At 34.6% G+C, this 27,649-nt stretch overlaps 1 protein-coding gene and 1 non-coding gene across 2 annotated transcripts in view; both read left to right on the forward strand.

Annotated features, from left to right (window-relative positions):
- The window catches only part of HTR2C (5-hydroxytryptamine receptor 2C), a 304,194-nt gene that overhangs the window by 236,958 nt on the left and 39,587 nt on the right, over positions 1-27,649 (forward strand). The window lies entirely within an intron of this gene.
- LOC123282750 (U6 spliceosomal RNA) lies at positions 22,083-22,189 on the forward strand. The gene has a single exon (XR_006522991.1). It is a non-coding gene; the product is annotated as a U6 spliceosomal RNA (small nuclear RNA).

Consider the following 27,649-nt stretch of genomic DNA (forward strand, 5'->3'; position numbering starts at 1 on the left):
TATTAATATGTGATTGTACAATGATAATTTTTCTTACTTTATCATTCTTTCTTCCTTTATTAGTTGACATTATACAGTAAGGAAGGGTTTCACTCCCACTATTTATTTATTCATATTGGTAAAGATTCCTGAATTCTGTTGTAATCAATGCAACAATTAATTACTGCCCTTAATTATTTTGATGCTCAAATTGTCCTAGAGTTGTCCAGTGAGAACTCCTTTTGATATGTCCCATGGAGCACTCTCTTACTTTCTGGCAAGAATTAGGCCAGGTTCACCTTCTACTTTCCATACCCCCATTTTGAAATCAGTCATTCATACAAGGAACCCCTCCTGTTCTTTTTAGTGGTCAGTTGTTTTATACACCAAGGTATGGAATCTAGGTATGCTCACTGCTACTAGGATATCATTGCTTCTATATATCTATGCCTTTAATCCCAGTCCGGTAACACAGGGTTCTTCTGCTACTTTCCCAATTCATTATTATTTCTCATTTTTCTCACAGTGTGTAGCCTGGTCCCCAAAAGCAACAATATATTTATTTGGTTATTATTTATGTTTTCTAAATCCTACAATACAACAAATTCATTTCAGAATCGCTATCCTCATACCACTACAATAAATAAAATGCTATGTTTAAAATTTTATTATAATTTTTTTTTGTCCTTAGAATGTTTCCCTTCAAGGGTATATAGTCAAGGCATTGTATTCAAAATGCTAGCATTAGTTTGAAACTTTCTTCTGTGTTATTCTGTTACCAATTTTTGACAGTTAGAAACTTTTATGGTTTCTGTACGTATTCAATATTGATTTACCCAACCTTGTTGACTTTATTTTTTAATATGTAAAATGTTAACATGATGTTCCAAAAGTCAAAACTATGCAAATAGTATACTCAGAGAAATGTCACTTCTTCTTCTATCCCTTGGGTAACCCATTCACTAATTTCTGAAGTATACTTTTGAAGTTTATTTTTGAAAAAAATTATATATTGTTGTTTCTCCTTTCTTAGATAAAAGATGAAATACTACATACATGTTAATGCTTTGCTGTTCTTTACTCAATAATATGTCCTAGGAATCAATCTGTATCACTTCATAGCAAGATGGTAGATGTAAACCCAAATATCATGTAAATGGCCTCAACACTCCATTTAAAGCCAAATTTCTTCTGTATTTTACACACGCTAGTACTGCGTTGTGTAGATATATATATCATAATTTATTTAACCAATCTCCTATGTAGTATGAGCATTTGTTTCTAATATTTGTAATTACCAATAATTCCATCAGAAATAATCATGTGCTTCTCTCTCTCTCTCTGTTTCACTCTGTGTGTGTGTGTTTCATATTTCTGGAAGTTTAATTTCAGCAAAAATTCCTAGATATGGAGTTGATTTATCAAGGGGTAAATATATATATACATTTAGTTAGGGGTTGATCCACTTTTTATTCCCACCAGCAATGCAAGAGAGCTTGTTTCCCCAAAGCCTAGCTAAAAGAGTGTATTTTAAAACTGTTAAAATTTTGCTAATCCAATAGGTGATACATGTTATCTCAGGGTTTTTTTGCTTTTTAATTATTTTATTGACATATTGATTTATAACATTATGTAAATTTCAGGCACAGTATTATATTTCAGCTTCTGTATAGACTACATCATGTTCATCACCAAAAGTCCACTTTCAATCTGCCACCATATGTATATGCCCCTTTACCCCTTTCACCTTCCCTCAACCCACATCCTCTCTGGTAAATACCAATCTGTTCTCCTTATCTATGTGTTCGTTCCTTTGTTTGTTTGTTTATCTTCCACATATGAGTGAAATCACAGGGTATTTGTCTTTCTCTGTCTGACTTATTTCGCCTGGCATAAATGCCCTCAAGGTCCACCCAAGTTATCACAAATGACACAATTCTGTATTTTTATGGCTAAGTAGTATTCCATTGTATATATACACCACATCTTCTTTATCCACTCATCTGATGATGGGCACTTGCATTGCTACCCAGTCTTGGCTAACGTGAATAATGCAGCAATGAACATAGTGGTTCATATAGCTTTTCAAATTAGTGTTTTCATGTTCTTTGGATAAATACCCAGTACTGGGATAGCTGGATCATATGGTATTTCTATTATTTTTTTTGAAAAATCTCCATACTGTTTTCCATAGTGGCTGCATCAGTTTGCATTCCCACCAGCAGTGTATGAGGGTTCCCTTTTCTCCACATCCTCTCCAACACTTGTTATTTCTTGTCTTTTTAATAATAGCCATTCTGATGGATGTGAGGTAATATCTCATTGTAGTTTTGATTTACTTCTCCCTAATAATTAGTGATATTGGACATCTTTTCATGTGCCTGTTGACCTTCTGTATATCTTCTTTGGAAAAATGTTCCTATCTTCTGCCTATGTTTTGATCAGGCTGTTCATTTTTTTGTCATTGAGTTGTGCAAATTCTTTATATATTTTGGAAATTAACCCCTTGATGGATATGTGATTTGCAAATATTTTCTCCCAGTTTGTGGGTTGTCTTTTCTTTTGGTTGATGGTTTCCTTTGCTGTGCAGAAGCTTTTTTGTTTGATGTAGTCTCATTTGTTATTTTTCCCTTTGTTTCCCTTACCTGAGGAGACATGGTATTCAAAAAAATACTGCTAAGACCAATGTCAAGGAACATACTGCCTATGTTTTCTTCTAGGAGTTTTATGGTTTCTGGTCTTACATTCAAGTCTTTAATCCATTTTGTGTTAATTTTTGCATATGATATAGGACAATGATCTACTCTCATTCTTTTGTATGTGGCTGTCTAGTTTTCCCAACACCATTTATTGAAGAGAATTTCTTTTCTCCATTGTATATTCTTGGCTGATTTTTCAAAGATTGGCTGTCCATAGATGTGTAGTTTTATTTCTGGGCTTTCAATTCTCTTCCATTGATCCACGTGTGGGTTTTTGTACCAGGACCATGCTGTTTTGATTACTATAGCTTTATAGTATATTTAGAAGTCAGGGATTGTGATGCCTCCAGCTTTGTTCTTTTTTCTCAGGATTGCTTTGGCTATTCAGGGTCTTTTGTTGTTTCATATAAATTTTAGGATTCTTTGTTCCATTTCCATGAAGAATGTCATTGGGGTACTGATTGGGATTGCATTGAATCTGTAGATTGGTTTAGGTAATATGGACGTTTTAACTATGTTTATTCTTCCAATCCATGAATGTGGAATATCTTTCCATTTCTTTACATCATCATCAATTTATTTCAATAATGTCTTTTATCTATATATGTTTTCAGTGTATAGGTCTTTCACTTCCTTGGTTAAATTTATTCCTAGATATTTTATTCTTTTTGTTGCAATTATAAATGGGATTGTATTCTTGAATTCTCTTTCTGCCAGTTCAATATTCGTGTGTAGAAATGCAACTGATTTTTGTATGTTTATTTTGTACCCTGAGGCTTAACTGTATTCATTAATTATATCTGATATTTTTTGATGGATTCTTTAGGGTTTTCTATATATAGGATCAGATCATCCACAAATAGTGATGGTTTTACTTCTTCTTTTCTAATTTGAATTCCTTTTATTTGTTTTTCTTCCCTAAGTCCTCTGGCTAAAACTTCCAGTACTATGTTGAATAAGAGTGGCAAGAGTGGGCATCCTTGTCTTGTTCCTGTTCCTAGATGAATACCTTTTAATTTTTCACTGTTGAATATGATGTTGGCTGTGGGTTTGTCATATATGGCCTTTATTATGTTGACGTACTTCACTTTAATACCCATTTTATTGACAGTTTTTATCATAAAGGGATGTTGGATCTTGTCAAAAGCTTTCTCTGCATCTATTGAGATGATCACATGATTTTTATTCTTCATTTTGTTAATGTGGTGTATCACATTGACTGACTTGTGGATGTTGAAACTTCCCTGTATCCCTGGAGTAAATCTTACTTGATCATAATGTGCGATCATTTTAATCTATTATTATATTCAATTTGCTAATATTTTATTGAGGATTTTTGCATCTAAGTTCATCAGCAATATTGGCCTGTAATTTTCCTTCTTTGTGTTGTTCTTTCTGGTTTTGATATCAGGGTAATGCTGGCTTCATAGAATGAATTAGGAAGCATTCCATCTTCTTCAATTTTTCAGAAGTGTTTGAGAAGGATCAATATTCTTTGAAAGTTCAGTAGAATTCACAAGAGAAGCCATCTGGTCCTGGACTTCTGTCTTTTGATTACTGTTTCAATCTCTTTACTTGTGATTGGTCTACTCAAATTTCTATTTTTTCTTGATTGAGGTTTGGGAGATTGTATAATGCTAAGAATTTATCCATTTCTTCTAGGTTATCCAGTTTGTTGGTGCATACCTTTTCATAGTATTCTCTTATAACCATTTGTATTCCTGTGGTATCCTTTGTAGTTTCTCCTCTTTCATTTCTGATTTTATTTGAGCCTTCTCTCTTTTTTCCTTAGTGAGTCTGGGTAAGGGTTTGTCAATTTTGTTTATCTTTTCAAACAATCAGCTCTTAGTTTCACTGATCTTTTCTATTGGTTTTTTTAGTCTCTGTTTAATTTTTTTCCCTCTGATATTTATTCCCCCCTTCTACTGACTTTGGGCTTGTTTGTTCTTCTTTTTTTCTGGTGCTTTTGGGTATAGTGCTAGATTGTTTATTTGAGGTTTTTTTTTTTTCTTTTTGAGGTACGCATGTATTACTATAAACTTCCCTCTTATTACCACTTTTGCTTCATCCTATATGTTTTGATATGTTGTGTTTTCATTTTCATTTGTCTCCAGGTATATTTTATTTCTCCTTTGATTTATTTACTGATTCCATAGTTGTTCAGTAGCATGTTTTTAAGTCTCCACATATTTTTTACTTTTCCAGCTTTCCTCTTACAGTTGATTTCTAGTTTCACACCAGTGTGGTTGGAAAAGATACTTAATGTGGTCTCAATCTACTCAAATGTATTGAGGCTTGTTAGTTTTCCAAACATATGATCTGTCTTTGAGAATGCTCCATGTGCAATTGAGAAGAATGTGTATTCTGCTGCTTTTGGATGGAATGTTCTATGTATAACCATGGAATGTTCTATATACATCTATTAAGTCCACATGGTCTAGTGTTTCATTCAAGCCCGATGTTTCCTTGTTGACTTTCTGTCTAGACAATCTCTCCATTGATGTAAGTGGGGTTTTAAAGTTCCCTACTATTATTGTGTTGCTGTCAATTTCTCCCTTTAGATCTGTTAATAGTTGCTTTATATACTTTGGTGTTCCAGTTTTAGGTGCATACATATTAACAAATGTTATGTCTTCTTGGTGGAATGTCCCTTTTATCGTTATATAATGACCATCTTTTTTTCTTAACTTTTTTGACTTGAAGTCTGGTTTAGGGGCCAGCCCAGTGGTGAAGCAAAGTTCACACATTCTGCTTTGGCAGCCCAGGGTTCACCAGTTTGGATCCCAGGTGCAGACCCATGCACTGCTTGTCAAGTCATGCTGTGACAGGCGTCCCACATATAAAGTAGGTTAAGAGGGGCACAGATGTTAGCTCAGGGCTAATCTTCCTAAAAAAAAAAAGTCTGGTTTATATGATATAAGTATGGCTACACCCACTTTCTTTTGGTTGCCATTTGCTTGGAGTATCATCTTTCATCCCTTCATTCTCAGCTTATGTTTATCTTTAGAGCTGAGATGTCTTTCCTGCAGGCAGCATGTTGTTGGGTCTTGTTGTTTAACCATTCCAGTCAATCGGTATCTTTTGATTGGTGAATTCAATCCATTTGCATTTAGAGTTATTATTGATATATGAGGGCTTAATATTGCTATTTTACCTTTTGTTTTCCAGTTGTTCTATATTTCCATTGTTTCTTTTTTCTTAGTATTTCTGTCTACCATTTCAGTTTGGTGGTTTTCTGTGATTGTTTTTTTCAGTTTTCTCTTTATTTATAACTTGTGAGTCTGCTCTGATTTTCTATTTTGTAGTTACCATGAGGTTTGTATAAAAGATCTCATAGATGAGATAGTCCTTTTTTGACTGATAGCATCTTATCTCCATAAGCCTACACAAGTTCTGTCATTTTCCTCTCCCCTTTCTGTATTATTGCTGTCACAAATTATTCTTTTTTGTGTTGTGAGTTAGTAACCAAATTGAGGTAGCTATAGTTATTTTTTATGGTTTATTTCCCTTTAGCCTTTATGTTATATTAAGTTTTTACTAACCTATTCTGATATAGAATTACAGTTTTCTGATTATATCTATTTATCACTTTGCTCAAAACTTTGTAAACCTTTGCTTTTTTGTTTCAGGTATGAGGGCTCCTTTCAACATTTCCTGTAAGGCAGGTCTAGTAGCAATGAATTCCCTCAGCTTTTGTTTGTCTGAAGGATAACTTTCCAGGCTAGAATATTCTTGACTAATAGTTTTTGTATTTCAGTATTTTAAATATATCATTCCACTCTCTCCTAGTTTGTAGAGTTTCTGCTGAAAAATCTGCTGAAAGCCTGATGGGGTTTCCTTTGTAAGTTATTTTCTTCTCTCTGGCTGCCCTTAATATTCTTTCTTTGTCATTGACTTTTGACAGTTTTAATATTTATGCCTCAGAGAAGGTCCTTTTGCATTGAGATAATTAGGAGTTATTAGCATCATGCACTTGCATATCCAGTTCCCTCCCCAGGTTTGGGAAGTTCTCAGCTATTGTTTCTTTGTATAAGCTTTCTTCTCCTTTCTCCCTCTCTTCTCCTTCTGGGATACCTATTATCTTTATGTTACTTTTCCTAATGGAATTGGATATTTCTCATAGAATTTCTTCATTTAAAAAAAAAATCTCAGTTCTCTCTCTTCTTCCACCTCAATCACTTCTCAATTTCTATCTTTGAGCTCCATATGGTCTCTATATTGTCTGCTCTATTTTTAATGCTTTGTACTTTATTTTTCATCTCATTAATTGTGTTCTTCATCCCCAAAAATTCTGTTTGGTTTTTTTCTTTTAGAGTTTAAATCTCTTTGGTGAAGTACTCCTTCTGCTCATTAATTTTATTCCTGAGATCATTGAACTATCTTTCTTAGTTTCCTTGTAACCCATTAAGTTTCTTCACGGCAGCTATTTTGAATTCTCTGTCAGTTAAACTGTAAACTCCTGTGAGACTGTAATCTCCTTTAAGTTTGGTTTCTGGAGAATTGTCATTCTCTTTCTGTTCTGCAGTGTTCCTGTAGTTCTTCATGGTTCTTAATGTGTTGATCCTCTGCCAGCACATTTTTGGTAGTAATGATGTTTCTTTTTTGCATAAGTCTTTGGTTACTTTGGTTTTGAGCTGCTTCTGACTGTATTTGAGAGCCTATACTTTCCACCCTCCACTGCCTCTGCTAGAGGTATCATCAGTGCCCTCCTTGTGCTGCTTGTGCCTTTGAAGTTACTGGTGCCCTGCTGCTTATGATGTCACTGCAGTCTCAGGTGTCACCACTGAGGTCATCAGACTGCAAGCACATATGCTGCTTGTATTACCCCACTGGCTTTCAGTGGGCTCTCCACGGTCTTGAATGCTGCTGCCCCATGCACCAGCTGCACTGCTGCTCCCGGGTTTTCTGGGGGTCCTGTTTGCACCATTGCTGTGGGATCTGGGTTCACGGGTATCATTGTTGCTGCTGGGGTCTTGGGGACCTGGAGACTTGCATGGAGCCCCTGCTGCTGATAGAGCTGGTGTTGGGGGTGCAGCCATTGGGGGCTGGGTCACAGGTTCCGCTGTGGTTCCTGAGGATTCTGTTCCCAGGTTCCACCTGCCACTGCTAGGGGAGTAGGAACTAAAGAGGGAGTGACTGTCATTGCTGCTCACTTGTGCAGCTTCTGGTTGCTGGTGTGAGCTGGTGTGTGTGGAAAACTCAGGTCAGGGTGTCCCCTCCAGCCAGGAAAGTCTGATTTTTGTCTATCGTCCCCACTGTTGGAAAGACTGGGGATAGGGAAAAGGGGCCAGGTCACCAGCTCTTCTCTGTGTCTTGAATCCTCGGGATGTGTGCACCACCCGCCACTGCTCGTGATGGGCACTGTGGCTATGCCACAAGTGCCATGTCTACCCCTGCAGCCTCTGTTCACAAGCATGTACACCAGCTCTACATTTTGGATGGCCACTTCTAGGGGAGGGGGAAGGAGCTGGGTCACTGATTCTGCCCTGTGTCCTCAGTTCTCTTGATACTTGTGCTACTCACCACCATTAAGTGTGCAGGGACTAAGCCACACATGCCATGCCTTCCCATGTAGCCTTTGTTTGCCAGCAGGCACCAGTGTAAAGCTTCGTGTTTTGGATCACTGCTGTCAGGGGAGGGGTAGGCTGTTCCCCTAGTTCCACTGCCTCTTGACGGTCCAATCCACCCACTTTCAGATGTATAGATGCATGGATCGCTTAGGCATTCTGTTGTGCTGTGTAGGGAGTCCTTTGTTGGTCAATGGATGTCTGATCAGTTGTAACTTAGAGGGGAGAGACAACGGGAAGAACTCACTCCCTCATGATGCTGATGTCACCCTTTATTGTAGTTTTAATTTGTCTCTGCTTTATCATGACAGAAGTTAAGCTTGTTTTCATATGTTTAAGTGTCATTGATAAATCAGTTTTTTGCAAAGTGATTGTGCCTTTTTCTCACTTTTCTATCTGTTTCTTTACCTTTTTATTTCTTGATTTTAGTAGCTCTTTATACATCACAGATAATAAACATTTTAAATGTTATAAACGAAAATATTTTCTCTGTATTTTCTACTTGCTATGCAAATGTCTATGGTGCTTTTGGTGTACAAAATTATTATTTTTTTAAAGATCATTTTATCAAATCAGATTTCTTTTCTATGTTGAGCGATAGTTATAAATTCTTTCCCCACACTCAGGCTAGACAATAAATCACCAAATATTCCTCATTTTTTACATTTAGACCTCTGATCCAGTGAGTTTATTTTTGTATGTGGTGAGATATACATTCAATTTTATCTTCATCCACCTAATCATTCAGTTATTTCATGCTATTTATTTAAAAAGTTCATCTACCCTGTGATTTGTGATGCCATCTTTATAGTATAAAAAATTATCTTACATCATCTGGGCCTATTTCTGAAGTTTGCATTCTATTCCACTAGTGTGTCTATTTGTGTGCCAATTCCACACTGTTTTAATTATGAAAGTTTTATAACAAATATTGTCATCGGGTATGATTAATCATCACTCATTACTCTAATTTTTCAGAGCTTGCCTAGACATTCTGGATTGTTTAATTTCCATATGAGCTTTAATATTAACTTTCCTAGTTCCATTTTAAAAGTCAGTTTCTATTTTGATGGGATCTCTTTAAATTTATAAATTAATTTAGGAAGAAATTAGCTGAATTTTTAGAAAATACTTTCTCCAATCTATATACTAATTTAGATTATGGCCAGTCTGTCTCCTGGACTTTACAGCCAAACTTATATAATCACTGTCATGTCTTCTTTGTCACAGTTTATTGTTCATCTCATGAGAATCGATTTTGTAGCTCCACCACCTACTGAAACTGTTCTCTGTAAGTTCATTAGTGACTTCTTAATTGTCTAATTCATCAGTTCTCAAAATTTTTGGCCACAGGGTCCCTTTACACACCTAAATATTATTGAAAACCCCAATGAGCTTTCATTTATATGAGTTGTATCTATCAATATTTATCGTCTTGGAAATTAAAATTGAGAAAATTTTTAATTATGTATGGATTTATTAAAAAATAGTAAACTAATTACATGTTAGCATAAGTAACATAACCCTATGAAAAATAGTTACATTTTCTTCCAAAAATGAAGTTAATGGAAAGAGTAACACTGTCATAATGTTTTAAATCTCTTTATCCTCTGGCTTAGTAGAAGACAACCAGATTCTCATCTCTACTTATGCACTTAATCTGTTGCAATGAGTTGCTTTGCTTGAATTACGCAAAGAAAATACATATCCTCATACAGATAGGCAACTTCAATACAGGAAAGTTTTCAAATAGTAGTGAACATTCTTCTTTGATACTATGCTACAACTCAGTAAGTGGTAGTTTCTTAAGTTTCGTTGTAATGTGGAGTCAGAAATGATATCATTGAATGTTTCATATGCTATTACATTAATATCCACTAGTCCTTCTTGCACTTTGAATGAATATTTTATCTATGCTTTATTTTCTAACATCAAGCATAGGTCATTTGAAAAATATCAGTTCCCTGAATTGTGCGGATTTTCCAAATGTTAATACAGTATCAAAAAATCATATTCTTTAATAATCCCTACAAGTCTTAGCAGAAAAGGCTCTAAATATTGAGAAGGTGTTGACTTCCAGGGGTGGATGCAAGTTTTCCAAAGTTCCGATATTCACTTGAAAGCTCAAATTTTATCATTAGCAGCAAATACCACCTGTTTTTTCCTTGACATGACAAGTTTGAGAATATCCAAGTGTGAATAATGTTAGTGTGTCTGGCAGTCATTCTTTCAAGTAAAAATGTTATTCCATGAAAAAAGTGTCTAGTTCAGCTTCCAATTCTAGCAATTGCATAAGTGCTTTTCCTCAAAGCAGCTGTCTCCTATCAGTGCGCAGCAGAAGTGCTCTCTGTATACTTCCATTTCATCACATGGATTATTAAAATGGTCAAAATTTAACAATATTAACAATTTCTACTGCTTCATCAAGGACATTCTTAAGTAAAACTAGCCTTTTTTTCCCTAAAAGTATATAATGGTGAACAATACAATGACTACTTGTACAATTTGGTGTCGCTAGCCTGATCGAGCCAGCCCTTTTTGTCTAGAGGTTAAGATTCGGTGCTTTCACCTACACAGCCCGGCTTCATTTTCCAGTCAGGGAACGATAACACCCATCTGTCTGTCAGTTCTCATACTGTGAAGGCTGCAAGTTGCTGTGAGCTGAAAGCTATGCCACTGGTATTTCAAATACCAACAAATTCACCCATGGTGGACAGGTTTCAGTGGAGCTTCCAGACTAAGACAGACTAGGAAGAAGGACCTGACCACCCTCTTGTGAAAAAGCTGGCCATGAAAATCCTATGAATAGCAATGAAGCATTGTCTGATATAGTGCCGGAAGGTGAGAGGATGGCACAAAAAGATGGGGCAGAGTTGAACTCTGCTGTACACAAGGTCACTAGAAGGCAGAATAAACGCCACAGCACTAAAAATAAACAGCAAAGTTTGATTTATGCTAAGACACCAGCAATTTTACCCACTATTATTTTGCACCATCGGTAAAAATGTAAACACAGTAAAAACAGCAAATGGCACATTAATATTATTGTGGAAGTAGTTTTGGCTTCACAAAACCATTGAAAGAGTCTTATAGACACTGAGATACCCATGGACCACACTTTAAGAACTATGTTTCCAGCCCCAACTCCCTTTGTGGCATTTGAAACAGTTTGAGAATGCTTTTCTCATAATTCTATCTTCCTCTGCACACTATAACATCATTTTGTTTGTTTTCTTTTCTCCTATCTTTCTGTCTGCTCCTATTCATTTTCTTCATTTTCTGCTTTACTCTCACACTTCCCCAGGATTCTGTTCTTTCCAGTTGCTTGTACAGTTTTCCTGGCTTACTTTATCCACAGAAAAAAACAAAATCTATCTACCAACGACACTCAAAAACTATTTCTATCCAGGTTATATCTAGATCTCTAACTCAAGCTATATGGGGGTATAGAAATGAACGTTAGATATATATCTCAAATGCCATCTCGCCAAGATTTCACTCATCACCTTTCTCCCATCTCCATTTTTCCCTCCTCCTACATTTTCATTTCTCAAGTGATGGCAATGGTGTCTCCCATTTACCCAAACAGAAACCTGAGAATCATTTTAGATTTCCTCTCCCATAGCCAATCAACACAACCTGTCCTTAATATTTCTCACATCCCAGTCTCTCCACTCCCTCACTTGCTTTCTTAGTTTAAGCCTTTATTGCTAATCATTCTTAAGCCCACATCTCCTCTCCTATCTCTGTGGAAGAGATGGGAGAGATATCCAAGACACAGCTTTACTTCCTTAAGTGAGCAGGGTGCACACAAGGCAACAAGAACTAAAGATTCTTCTCCAGATCTCTATGCCCAATTACTCAGAGAATTCCTTCAAACATTGCTTTTCCGTTATCCTCTCTGTGTCTTCTTTATTTTCTGCCTTGTTTGACTTCCTAATCATTTTACTTTTTTTTCCTCTTCTCCTTTGGCCTGGGCCATTTTGTGTTGCTACTCAAAATTCTCTACCACATTTGCGATTGAATTATTTGGACAACCAATAAGGTGGTGCCTCAAGGAATTTTGTCCACCTTCATGACTCGTTAGTAGCCATGGCTCACAAATTCAACCCATGCCCTCAGAATATCCCCTCTGTCGCATCTTTCAAGAGCATCTTACATATAATTTTCATCTTAGGTCAGTGGTTGTAACCTTCAATGTCTGTGAATAGAGTTCAGGGTTTCCACAACTTTAAAAGTTTAAAAAAATTTAAGTGTAACATATACAGTAAAGTGTACGAATCTTAAGTGTATAGCTTGATGAATTTTTACAGATGTATACACTGCTGTAATGAACACTCAGAAAAAGACACAGAACACTCCAAATATCCAGAGGACCATCTATTGCCCCCTTTCTGTCAGTAATCCCCTATGGGTAACCACTGTTCTGACTTCTATAACCACAGATTAGTTTTGCCTGTTTTGGAATATCATATAAATGGAAGCGTATAATATGTACTCTTTTGTGTACTCTTTTGGGTCTGACTTCTTTCAATCAATGCTGCTTCTGTAGGATCCATCCATGTTGTTGCATTTATCAGTAGTTGGTTCTTTCTCATTGTCACAGCGTTCCACTGTATAAATATCAAAAAATAAATTTACCTTCTTAATGTTGATGAACATTTGGTTTGTTTCCAGTGTTTGGCTATTATAAATAAAGTTGCAAAGAACCTGAGTGTCTATGCTTTTTCGTGGATATAAACATTCATTTTTGTTGTACTTATACCCAAAAGAAAAATCTGAGAATCTTTTTAGACTTCTTTAGTATATACTGTCAAAGATTTTTTCAAAGAGATTGTATTCATTCACAAAGTCATCCACAATATTAAAAATGAAAGAAATGCAATGTAAGAAATGGAAGAAAAACTAAACTTTCGTCAAAAATTAGTATTAGTGGTCATAGTTGCAGGCCAAGGCACATTTTCTATTAGGGTCAGTTAGTAAATATTTTAGGCTTTGTGGGCCACATATGATCTCTGTTGCATATATTTTTAACAACCTTTTAAAAAATTTAAAATAATTTTTAGTCCACAAAAACCCGGCTGCAGGCCAGATTTGGCCCATGAGCCACAGTTTGCCAAACCCTGGACCTAATAATTAAATGTGTTCCGGTAAGTTTGCAGTGATTATCTCATTTTAGTATTCATTTTTATATCTCTATTGACTCATAGTGTTTAACACTTTTCCTTATGTTTTTTATGCGTTTGGATGTCCTCTTGTATATTTTCTGTGGTGCATCTTTTCTAATCATTTGCCTATTTTCACTTTAATTCTTTTCTTACTTGATTTCTAGAGTTCTTTTTATAGTCTACATATGAGTCCTTTGCCAAATATATATATTTAAAATATATTCTCCCAATCTGTGTTTAGCTTTTTACTCTCTTAATGAAGTTCACTTTGTCACTGTTTACTTTAATAGTAAGCAATTTTTGTGTCCAGTTTAAGAAAAAATTTTTTATCTAAAGTTCAAGAGGATAAACTTCTCTGTTTTTTGTTTTGCTTTGTTTTTTCTTAATAGCTTGATAATCTTAGTTTTCACATGTAGGTCTAATAGACATCTCAATTTAATTTTTATGTCTGATATAAGAGGGGTTGGATTTTATTTCTCATACGGATATCTAATTGATTCAGCACCATTTATTGAAAAGATTATCCTTGCCCACTGAATTGGAATGGAATCATTCCCAAAAGTCAGGTGACCTTATGGATGTTGTTGCTACGGGACTATCTGTTCTATTCTAATATTCTGTCTTTGTACCAGTATTACGACATCCCAATTGGTGTAACTTTATGCTAAGTCTTGATAGCTAGTGGAGTAAGTCCTTTAACTGTGCTCTTCATCAAAATTGTCCAGGCTGTTCTAAGACTTTTTCATTTTCATTTAAAATTGAAATTACCTTGTTAATATTCAAAACAAAATATACTGTTTTTTTTAAAATCAGGATTACGTTGAGTTTACAAACCAGTTGAATGAGAATTCAAGTTTTAACAATATTCTGGCTTCTGATCCATGTACCTATGTGTATGTACATGTAAATATTCCTCCATTTACTTAGACCTTCTTTAATTGATTTTGTAGTTTTCAGTTTAGGTGTCTTGTATACATCGTTGTATATCGTTGTTAGATTTATCCCTAGGTATTTGATTTCCTAGAATGCTTTTGTAAACAGTATTAGTACTTCATAAATTTATTTCCACAAGTTTATTGCTAGTATACAGAAAGACATTTGATTTTTGCATATTTACTCTGTATCAAGATATCTGGCTAAATTCATTTATCATTTCTAAGAGTTTGTTAATAGATTCATTGGAATTTTCTGCATACCCAGTAATGTCATGATAATAAATTTATTTCTTCTGTTCCTATTTTAATACATTCTTTAATTTATTGTTATTTTATTGCACTGAAAGGACTTGCAAAACGATGTTTAACAAAAGTGGAGGTAACGAGCATCTTTTTCTTGAGTGGAATAGTGGAAAAGTGTTCAATATTTATTTCAACACTAAGAATAATGTTTTGTTTTTTGTTTCTTGGGATTTTTTTTAAAGATTGACACCTGGGCTAACAAGTCTTGTCAATCTTTTTTCTTCTTCTTCTTCCCAAATCCCCCCAGTACATAGTTGTATATCCTAGTTGTGAGTGCCTCTGGTTGTGCTATAGGGCACGCCGCCTCAGCATGGCCTGATGAGCGGTGCCATGTCTGTGCCTGGGAACTGAACTGGTGAAACCCTGGGCCACCGAAGCGGAGCATGCGAACTTAACCACTCAGCCATGAGGCCGACCCCTAAGAATAATGTTTGTTAGTTGTAGGTTTTGTGAAATATCTTTCATCAGATTAAGGAAGTTCTCTTTTATTCTGTATTTGCTTGGATTTTATCATAAACAGTTGTGAATTTTATCAAATCCTTTTTCTACATCTATTGGGATGTTCATAGGATTTCTTTCTTTGTGCTGTTAGCATGGTAAATTAAATTTTTGAATTTGTAATTAATCTTATATTCTTACAATAAATTCCACTTGGTAATGGGCTCTTTTTTCCTATGTCATTGAATTCTTTTTGATAAATAGAATTTTTGCATGTATTCTCATTTCAAGTTTAAAATTGTATACAGTGTGAAGAGATGAGATTCCTTTTTTTGCACATGGCTATCTAATACTTCCAGCACAATTTATTAGAAAGATTATCCTTTCCCCCTTGAATTGTTACATCACCTGTCTCAAAAATCAACTGACCATATGTGTTTTGGTCTATTTATGGACTGTCTGTTCTGCTCAGGAAATCAATATGTCTATCTTTATGCCACTTTCACAATGTCTATAGTAATGTAGCTATAGTAAGTATTGAAATTATATAGTGTGAATTCTCTCTATTTCTTTCTTTCTTCTTCTCTTTTTTTTTTTTTTTTTTTTTTTGCTGAGGAAGATTGTCCCTGAGCTAACATCTGTGCCAATCCTCCTCTACCTTTTATGTGGGTTGCTGCCACAGCACGGCTGATGAGTTGTGTAACTCTGTGCCAGCGATCCAAACCTGTGAACTCGGGCCACCAAAGCAGAGTGTGCAGAACTTAACCACTATGCCACGGGGCCGGCCCCTGAATTTTCTCATATTGCTCTTCTTTTCAAAATTATTTTGGTTAGTCTAGGTCCTTTGTATTTCCATATAAATCATAGAATTGCACCATAATATTTGTTAAAAACACCAGGTGGAATTTTGGCTGAGATTGCATTAAATCTGTGAATCAATGTGAGGAGAACTGACATCTTAACAATGAGGAATAAGTTGATCCCTGAACACGGTATATTTAATGTCTCTTAACATTGTTTCATAGTTCATGTTCTTGCACATATTTTAAAAAAATTTTTCCTAATTTTTATCCCTAGTTGTTTTAAATTTAATATTTAATTGTACATTCTTATTTCACAGAAATACAATTGATTTTATGCTGCAAGCTTGTTAAACTCATTTAATATTTCTAGCGTTCTGTATATTCCTTTTGATTTTTTATATGGATGATCACGAGATCCATAAATAAAGACAGTTTTGCTTCTTATGTCCAATCTGTACAATTTATATCTATTTGTTGGTTTTTTGCATGAACTGGCACCTCCAGCACAGTGTTAAATAAAATGTATGGTAAAGGCGGAAAAACTTGCTTCATTCTTTAACTGGGGAAAAGACATTCAGTCATTCACAATTAAGTACAATGGTAGCTATAGTATTTTTGTTTGCTTGCTTGTTGTTTGTTTTGGTAGGTGCCGTTTCAGATTGAGGAAGTTCCCATCCATTACTAGTTTGTTGAGAGTTGTTATTACGAACAGATATTGAATTTTTTTTTTTCGGATGTACATCATATTTCAAATTCTGGATACATTACATCATGTTCACCACCCGAACACTAATTATAGTGCATCCCCTCACATGTGACCCTAATCACCTCTTTTGCCCTCCCGCCTCCCCCCTTCCCCAATGGTAACCACCAGTCCAATCTCCAATGCTATGTGTGGTTTTTTGTGTCGTTTTTATCTTCTACTTATGAGTGAGATCATATGGTATTTGACTTTCTCCCTCTGACTTATTTCACTCAGCATAATACCCTCAAGGTCCATCCATATTGTCACAAATGGCCGGATTTCGTCATTTCTTATGGCTGAGTAGTAGTCCATCGTGTATAAATACCACATCTTCCTTATCCATTCGTCCCTTGATGGGCACCTAGGTTGCTTCCAAGTCTTGGCTATTGTGTATAATGCCACAATGAACATAGGGGTGCAAGTATCTTTATGCCTTTGTGTTTTCATGTTCTTTGGATAAATACCCAGCAGTGGGATAGCTGGATCATATGGTAGATCTATCCTTAATTTTCTGAGGATACTCCACACTGCTTTCCATAGTGGCTGCACCAGTTTGCACTGCCACCAGCAGTGAACAGGGGTTCCCTTCTCTCCACACCCTCTCCAACATTTGTTGTTTCCTGTCTTGTTAATTATAGCCATTCTGACTGGAGTGAGGTGATACCTCATTGTAGTTTTGATTTGCATTTCCCTGATAGCTAATGATGTTGAGCATCTTTTCATATGCCTGTTGGCCATCTGTATTTCTTCTTTGGAGAAATCTCTGTTCAGATCTTTTGCCCATTTTCTAATTGGATTGTTGGTTTTTTTGTTGTTGAGCTATATGAGTTCTTTGTATATTTTGGATATTAACCCCTTATCTGATATGTGGTTTGCAAATATCTTCTCCCAATTGTTAGGTTGTCTTTTCATTTTGCTGATGGTTTCCTTTGCTGTGCAGAAACTTTTTAGTTTGATGTAGTCCCATTTGTTCATTTTTTCTTTTGTTTCCCTTGCCCAGTCAGACATGGGACTTGAAAATATGCTGCTCAGACCAATGTCATAGAGCGTACTGCCCATGTTTTCTTCTAGAAGTCTCATGGTTTCGGGTCTTACATTCAAGTCTTTAATCCATTTTGAGTTGATTTTTTTGTGCATGGTGTAAGGGAATGGTCTACTTTGATTCTTTTGCATGTGGCTGTCCAGTTTTCCCACCACCATTTATTGAAGAGACTCTCCTTTCTCCATCGTATGCTCTTGGCTCCCTTGTCGAATATTAGCTGTCCATAAACGTGTGGGTTTACTTCTGGGCTCTCAATTTTGTTCCATTGATCTGTGTGTCTGTTTTTGTGCCAGTACCATGCTGTTTTGGTTACTATGGCTTTGTAGTATAATTTGAAATCAGGGAGTGTGATACCTCCAGCTTTGTTCTTTTTTCTCAGGAATCCTTTGGCTATTCGGGGTCTTTTGTTGTTCCATATAAATTTTAGGATTCTTTGTTCTATTTCTGTAAAAAATGCTGTTGGAACTTTGATAGGGATTGCGTTGAATCTATAGATTGCTTTAGGAAGTATGGACATTTTAACAGTGTTAATTCTTCCAATCCAAGAGCAAGGACTATCCTTCCAGTTCTTTGTGTCTTCTTTGATTTCTTTCAACAATGTTTTATAGTTTTCGGTGTACAGATCTTTCACCTCTTTGGTTAAGTTTATTCCTAGGTATTTTATTCTTTTTGTTGCAATTGTAAATGGGATTGTATTCTTAATTTCTCTTTCTGCTACTTCGTTGTTAGTGTATAGAAACACAACGGATTTTTGTACATTGATTTTGTATCCTGCAACTTGATAGTATTCCTTTATTATTTCTAAAAGTTTTTTAGTGGACTCTTTAGGGTTTTCTAGATATAAAATCACGTCATCTGCAAAGTGTGACAGTTTCATTTCTTCTTTTCCAATGTGGATCCCTTTTATTTCTTTTTCTTGCCTGATTGCTCTGGCTAGGACTTCCAATACTATGTTAAATAAGAGTGGTGACAGCGGGCATCCTTGTCTGGTTCCTGTTCTTAGAGGGATAGCTTTCAGTTTTTCTCCATTGAGTCTATGAGATGATCATATGGATTTTCTTTTTTAATCTCTTGATATGGAAAATTATATCAGTTAATTTTTTAATGTCAATGAATCTTCTATTTCTGGAATAAACAGCATTTGATCATGTTGCCTTAATTTTTTGGTTACTGGTGGGTTGAAGCTGCTAAAATTCTGTTTAAAATTTATGCATCAATGTTCATGAAGGGCATTTGTCTATAGTTTTCCTATTATGTATTTGTCCAGTTTTGGAATTGAGGTAACACTGGCCTCATGGAATGTGTTGGGAAGCAGTACTTCTTTTGTTTTTAGAAAGAATTTAGAATTAGAATAATTTCTTTCTTAAATGTATGGTAGAATTCACCACTGAAGCCATTCAGGCCTGGCGTTTTCACTGTGGGAAGATTTTGAACTGCAACATCAATCTCTTTAATAGATACACAGTTATTTGGGTTTTCTATAACTTCTAATGTGACCTTTGATAAGTCTGTATCTTTTAAGGAATTTATCCGTAACATCTAAGTTGTCAAGTATATTGGCTTAAAGTTTTTCACATATTATTCTCTGTTAATATTTATAGGATCTGTAGTGCATTCTCCTACTTCATTCCTGATGTTGATAATTTGTATCTCGTCTATTTTTCCTGATCGATCTGACTGGATTTTTATCAACTATATCACTTTCTTGATTTCATTGTTTTTTCTTTATTGCTTTCGTATATACTTCAGTGACGTATTTTCATCTTTAGTATTTGCATTTTTTTGCTTTACTTTGGGTTAAATTTGATACTTTGTCTAGTTCCTTAGGGTAAAATCATAGGTCATTGCTTTTAAACCTTTCTTCTTTGGTAATATAAGTATTTAATGCAGTAAATTTTCCTGTAGGCATCACTTTAGCTGCGTTCCAAACATTTCGAGATGCTGTTTTTATTTTCATTCATTTAAAAATACTTTATAATTTGCCTTGTGATTTCTCCTTTGAACCATGAGTTATTCAGAAATGTACTGTTTAGTGTCCAAATATTTGGAGAATTTCCTTATGTATTTCTGTTATTTCAATCAATATTGAAATTAATGACATCATTATAAAATATATTTTATATTATATTTCATAAAAATAATTGATAAATTAATAGTTATTAAGGTAAATAAAATGGTCTACATTGCTAAATGTCCTGCGTGCCCTTGGAAACAATGGTATTCTGCTATTTTTGGACAGATTATTCTCCACATATTAATAGCACGTGTTAGCTGATAATGTTGTTCAAGTCCTCCTTGTTTTTATTGTTTTTTTTCCTCCTAGTTCCATGGATTACTGATGAAGGGTGTTGAATTCTCTGATTATATCTGTGGACTTTTTTATTTCTACTTTCAGTTCTATCAGTTTTAGTCAATGTATTTCTAACCTATATCATTAGGTGCACAATTATGACTCAAATGAACTTTTGATAAATTTAGATATTATGATATTAAAATAGACACATCAGCTTTCTTTGATTTGTGTTAGCATAATATAACTTTTTCCATGTCTTGCTTTCCTGTAATTGAGATATAATTCACATATGTTCACAATTTTAAAGTGTAAAATTCAGAGATTTTAATTTTTCCAGATTTATTGACATATAATTTCATTCTAACATTGTGTAAGTTTTGAGATATATATATATATATGATTACCATAATAAGGTTAGTTAAAAAATCCATCACCTCACATAATTACCTGTGTGCATGTATGAGGTGAGAACATTTAAGATCTACTCTCTTAGTAGCTTTTGAATATGCAAGTATTGTTAACTGTAGTCACCATTCTGTACATTAGATCCCCAGAACTTATTCATTTTATAACTTGAAGTTTGTACCCTTTGACCAACATTTCCACATTTCCCCCACATCCTGGCCCCTGGGTAACACCAATTACTCTTTGTTTCTATGAATTTGGCTTTTTTAGATTCTACCTATAAGTGAAATCATACAATACTTGTTTTTCTCTGCCTGACTTAGTTCACTTAGCATAATGCCTTCCAGGTTCATCCATGTTGTTGCAAATGGCAGGACTTCCTTCTTTTTTGTGGTTGAATGCTATTCCATTCTGTGTGTATATATATACATCTTCTTTATCCGTTCATCCATCAACAGATGTTGATGTTGTTTCCATGTCTTGACTATTGTGAATAATGCTGCCATGAACATAGGGGAGCAGATATTTTTTCAAGATAATGATTTCATTTCCTTTGGATATATACCTTTGGATCATATGGCAGTTCTGTTTTTAGTTTTTTAAAAAATCTCCAAACTGTTTCCCATAGTGGCTATACCAATTTACGTTCCCACCAACAGTGCACCAGTGTTCCCTTTTCTCCACATGTTTGCCAACATGTATTATCTCTTGTCTTTTTGATAATAGCCATTCTAACAGATGTGAGGTGATATCTCATTGTGGTTTTGATTTGCATTTCCCTGACGATTAGTGATGTTGGCCACCTTTTCACATAACTGTTGGCCATTTGTATGTCTTCTTTAGAAAAGTGTCTATTCAAGTCCTTTTCCAGTTTTTAAAAATTTTTAAATAAGCTTTTCATTTTGAGATAATTGTAGATTCATATGCAATTACAAGAAATAATAGATTCTGTATACTCTTTTCTTAGTTTTCCCCATAGTAACATCTTCCTTTACCCATTTTTTAATTGGGTTATTTGCTTTTTGCTGATGTCATATGAATTTCTTCTATATTTTGGATATTAACCCCTTATTAGGTATATGGTGTACAAATATTTTCTCCCACCCCATAGGCTGCCTTTTTACTCTGTTATTGTTTCTTTTACTGTGCAGAAGCTTTTTAGTTGGATGTAGAGCCACTTGTTTATTTTTGCTTTTGTTCTGGGTCCTTTTGGTGTCATATCCAAAAAATCTTCACCAAGACCAATGTTAAGGAGTGTTTTCCCCCAGGAGTCTTATAGTTTTAGGTCATATATTTAAGTCTTTAATCCATTTCAAGTAAATTTGTGGTAGTGTAAGTGATATAAGGTAAGGGTACAATTTCATTCTGCTGCATGTGAATATCCAGTTTTCACAACACCATTTCTTGAAGAGACTATCTCCTCCCCATCGAGTATTCTTGGCCCCCTTGTCAAATATTAATTGACTGTATACGCAAGGGTTTATTTCTAGGCTCTTGATTCTGGTCCATTGGTCTATGTGTTTGTTTTTATGCCTGTACCATACTGTTTTGATTACTATAGGTTTGTAGTATAGTTTGAAATCAGGAAGCATGATGCCTCCAGCTTTGTTCTTCTTTCTCAAGATTGCTTTGGCTATTTGGGGTAATCTTGGTTCTATACAAAATTTAGGATTGTTTTATCTAATTTTGTAAAAAGTGCCATTCACTGCTCGCTTCGGCAGCACAGATACTAAAATTGGAATGACACAGAGAAGATTAGCATGTCCCCTGTGCAAGGATGACACGCAAATTCATGAAGAGTTCCATATTTTTTAACTCCTCAGACAAGGGAAACAATAGAAAGAATAAACAAATGGGACTTCATCAGACTAAAGAGCTTCTTCAAGGCAAGGGAAAACAGGATTGAAACAAAAAAAGAGCCCACTAATTGGGAAAAAATATTTACAAGTTATATATCTGACAATGGGTTCATCTCCATTATATATAAAGAACTCACACAGCTCAACAACAAAAAAATCAAACAACCTGATCAAAAAATGGACAGGGGACATAAATAGACATTTCTCCAAAGAATATATACGGATGGCCAATAGACACATGAAAAGATGCTCATCATCACTAATCATCAGGGAAATGCAAATCAAAATTACACTAAGGCACCACCTTACACCTGTTAGAATGGCAAAAATATCCAAAACAAAAAATGATAAATGTTGGAGAGGTTGTGGAGAAAAAGGAACCCTCATACATTGCTGGTGGGAATGCAAACTGGTGCAGCCACTATGGAAAACAGTAGGGAGATTTCTCAAAAATTAAAAATAGAAATACCTTATGACCCAGCTATCCCACTACTGGGTATCCAAAGAACTTGAAATCAGCAATTCCAAAAATCCCATGCACCCCTATGTTCATTGCAGCATTATTTACAATAGCCAAGATGTGCAAGCAACCTAAGTGCCCATCAACTGATGATTGGATAAAGAAGATATGGTATACATATGCAATGGAATACTACTCAGCCATAAAAAGGATAAAATCGTCCCATTCACAACAACATGGATGGACCTTGACGGTATTATGTTAAGTGAAATAAGCCAGACAGAGAAAGACAACTCCGTATGACTCCACTCATAGGTGGAAGTTAAACATATAGACAAAGAGAACTGATTGGTGGTTACCAGGGGAAAGGAGGGGGTGGGGGGAAGGGCAAAAAGGGTGAAGTGGTGCACCTACAACATGACTAACGATAATGTACAACTGAAATTTCACAAGGTTGTAAACTATCATAGTCTTAATAAAACGATTTTTTAAAAAAGTGCCATTGAAATTTTGGTAGCGATTCCACTGAATCTATAGATGGCTTTGGGTAGTATGGGCATTTTAACAATATTGATTCTTCCAATCCATGAACATGAGATATCTTTTCATTTATTTGTACCTTCTTCAATCTCTTTCACCAAAGTCTTGTAGCCTTCAGTGTACAGATGTTTCACTAACTTAAATTTATTCCTAAGTACTTTGTTGTGTTTGATACTATTGTAAATGGAATTATTTTCTTTATTTCCTTTTCAAATTGTTTGTTGTTAGTGTGTAGAAATGCAACCGATTTCTCTATGTTGATTTTGTATCCTGAAACTTTATTAAATTAGTCTGTTACTTTTAATAGTTTTTTGATGGAGTCTTTAGAAATTTCTGTGTATACAACTATGTCATCTGTAAACAGAGTCAATTTTACTTCTTCCTTTCTGATTTGGATGTCTTTTCTTTCTTTTTCTTGCCTAATTGTTCTGGCTAGGACTTCTAGTACTATGTTGAATAAGAGTAGCAAGAGTGGGCATTTTTGTCTTCTTCCCGATCTTAGAGGACAAGATTTCAACCTTTCACTGCTGAGTATGATATTAGCTGTGGGCTTGTTATATAAAGACTTTATCGTGTTGAGATACATTCCTTCTATACCCAATTTGTTGAGAGCTTTATCATAAAAGAATTTCAAATTTTGCAAAATACTTTTTTTGCTTTTATTGATATGATCATAAGATTTTATCCTTCATTATATTAATGTGTTGTATCACATTTACTAATTTGTGTAGGTCAAATCATCCTTGCATCTCAGGGATAAATCCCACTTGATCATGGTGTATGTTCCTTTTAACATTCTGTTAAATTCAGTTTGCTAGTATTTTGTTGAGGATTTTTTCATCTATATTCATCAGGGCTATTGTCCTGTGGTTTTCTTTTCTTGTAGTGTACTTATATTGTTTTTTCTCAGGGCATGCTGACCTTGTAACATGAGTTTGGGAATGTTCCCTCCTCTTCAATTTTTTGGAAGACTTTGAGAAGGATTGGCCTTCATTCTTTAAATGTTTGGTAGAATTCACTAGTGAAGCCATCTGGTCCTGGGCTGTTCGTTGTTGAGAGGCTTTTTATTATTGCTTCAAACTCCTTACTCATTATTGTTCTGATCAGATTTTCTAATTCTTCATGATTCATCTTGGTAGGTTGTATGTGTCTAAAAAAGTATCCATTTCTTCTAGGTTATCTAATTTATTGGCACATAATTGTTCATAGCAGTCTCTTATGATCCATATATTTCTGTGGTATCAGAATTGTAATGTCTCTTCTTCCATGTATAATTTGGTCAGAGGTTTTTAGTATATTCACAAAGTTGTGCAACCATCACCACTAACCAATTTCAGAATATTTTCATCACCCAAAGAGAAACTACTTACCTATTAGCAATTATTACCCATTCCTCCTCCCCCTAACCCTGGGCAAACAGTAATCTACTTTCTGTCTCTATGAGTTTGCATATTCTGAACACTTTATATACAGAAAGTCATACACTATATGATCTTTTGTGTATAACTTCTTTCAAATAACATAGTGTTTTCAAAGCTCATCCATGTTTTAGCACATGACCGTGCTTCACTCATTTTTATGGCTGAATAATATTCCATTGTATGACTATACCACAATTTATCTATTCTTCTGTTTATGGGCATTGGAATTATTTCTAGTTTTTAAAATTATGAATAATGCTGCTATGAACATCCATAGGTAAGTTTCTGTGTAGACATATGTTTTCAGTTCTTACAGGTATATCCTAGGAGTGGAAATCCTGTATTACATGATAACTCTATGTTTAACTTATTTAGGAATTGCCAACCAGTTTTCCAATGCAGCTGTACTATTTTAAATTCCCATCAACCACGTAGGAGAGTTCTAATTTTTTCATATCCTCACCAACATTTGTTATTGTCTGTATTTATGATTATACTCATCTTAGTATTTGTTAAGTGACATCTCATTGTGGTTTTGATTTGTATTTCCTTAATGGCTAATGATGCTGAGCATACTTTCATATTAATATCAGTCAATTGTATGTCTTCTTTAGAGAAATTTATATACTTTGCTAATTTTTAATTGGATTATCTTTTTGCTATGGAGTTGTAAAAGATCTTTATATAGCCTAGATAAAAGACACTTAGATGATATACGATTTGCAAATATTTTCTCCCATTCTATTAATTGTCTTTTCACTTTCTTGATCTTGCATTTGCAACACAAAAGTTTTTAATTTTGATGAAGCCCAATTTATCTATCGTTTTTCTTTAATGGTTTATGCTTTTGGTCTCATGTCTAAGAAGGCAGGGTCTTGAAGATTTACTCCTATGTTTTTTTCCTTAGATTTTTATAGTTTTAGCTCTTCCATTTAGCTCTTTCATTCATTTTAAGTTAATTTTTGTAGATGTTGTGAGGTAAGAGTCCAACTTCATTCTTTGTGAGCAGATATGCAATTGTCCCATCATCATTTGTTAAAAAGGCTATTCTTTCCCCATTGAATTGTATAGGCATCCTTCTCAAATAATGAGTGACAATAAAATAAGAGTTTATTTTTGGACTCTCAATTCTATTCTGCTGATCTACAAGGCTCTCATTTCAATACCACACAGTCTTAATTACTGTGGCTTTGTAGTATGTTTTGAAATGCGAAAGTGTGAGTGCTCCAACTTTGTTCTTCTTTGTCAATATTGTTTTGGCTATTCTGAGTCCCTTGCAGCTCCATATAAATTTTATAAGCAGCTTGTCAATTTCTTTTATATATATATATTTTTTGAAAGTCTTGGGGTTTTTGTAAATTTCAGAAAAATAAGTCATTTAAGATTTTGATACATATTACATTGAATCTGTAGAACAATTTGTAAAGCATTAACAAACTAAGTCTTCCAATCCATGAACATGAGATATCTTTCCATGTATTTAGATATTCTTTAATTTCTTTCAATTTTTCTTTTGCAATTTTCAGTGTACAGATCTTGCACTTTTGTTAAATTTATTCCTAAATATTTTATTACTTTTTGATGCTATTGAAATTGGAATTGTTTTATTTCATTTATAGATTTCCCATTGCTATTATATACTACTACAATTGATTCTTTCATATTATCTTTTATCCTAAAGACTTGCTGAATTCATTTCCTAACACAAGATCATGTAATCTTCAAATAAAGATGGTTTTACCTCTTCCTTTAAAATCTGGATGCCTTTAATTCTTTTTCTTACTTAAATGCTCTGCTTAAACTCCAGTATAATGTTGAATAGAAGTGGTGAAAGTAAACTTCTCCCTTTTTGATCTTCGTTTTTCATAATGAAGTATGATATTAGCTGTAGGTGTTTTGTAGATGCCTTCTATAAAGTTGAGGAAGTTCCCTTCTGTTTCTTGTACGTTCACTGTTTCATCACAAAAATGCAATGGATTTTGTCCTTTATTCTATTAGTATGGCCTGTTGTGTTGATTAATTTTTGTATGCTGACACAGCCTTGCGTCCTTTGGATAAATCTCATTTGATATGATGTATACTCGTTTTGTATGTTGCTGGATTTGGTTGGCAAGTATGTTGTTGAGGGTTTTTTTTGCCTATATTAATAAAAAGTATCTGCCTGTGGTTTTCTTTTTGTATGATGTCTTTGTCTGTTTTTGGTATCAGGGTAATACTGGCTTCATAGAATGAGATGGGAAATGTTCTTTCCTTTTCTATTTTTTGGAAAAGTGTTTGATGAAAACGTTTTTATGACCACAAGGAGAAATTCTATAGCTATCACTACCCCTACCTACCCAACAACATATGCCTAGGCAAGAACTAATCAACTGTCTCTACATGCTTACTCTGGCAATAGTTGGAATCTCATGTAGTTGCAATAATATAATATGTAGTCTTGTGTGATTGGCTTTTTCACTTGGTAATGTTTTTAAGGTACATCCATATGGTGGCATGTATCTATGATTCCTTTTTTAAGCCTGAATAAGATTTCATTATAAGAATATACCACCATTTACTTTTTTTCATTCTTCTACTCATGGGCATTTGAGTTGTTTTCATTCTTTTTCATCGTGAATAATCCTGCTATGAACAGTTTGTGTTTGAACACCTGTTTTCAATTCTCTTGGATACATAACTAAGGAATTCCTGGGTCATACTGTCAAATTGTTTTCCAAAGCTAATGTACCATTTTAAATTCCCATCATCCATATAGGAGGGTTCCAATATCTTCGTATCATTACTGACATTTTTTGTTGTCAATGTTTACGATTATACCCATCTTAGTGTGTGTAAAGTGTTATCTCATTGTGGTTTTTATTTGCATCTCCCTAATAGCTACTGATCCTTTTCCCAATTTTAATTGGGTTATCTATCTGTTATTATTAAATTGTAAGCATTTTCATGTATTCTGGATGAAAGACATATAGAAGATATATGACTTGTAAGTATT

The sequence above is a fragment of the Equus asinus genome, chromosome X (genome assembly GCF_041296235.1).
Source record: "Equus asinus isolate D_3611 breed Donkey chromosome X, EquAss-T2T_v2, whole genome shotgun sequence".
NCBI lineage: Eukaryota > Metazoa > Chordata > Mammalia > Perissodactyla > Equidae > Equus > Equus asinus.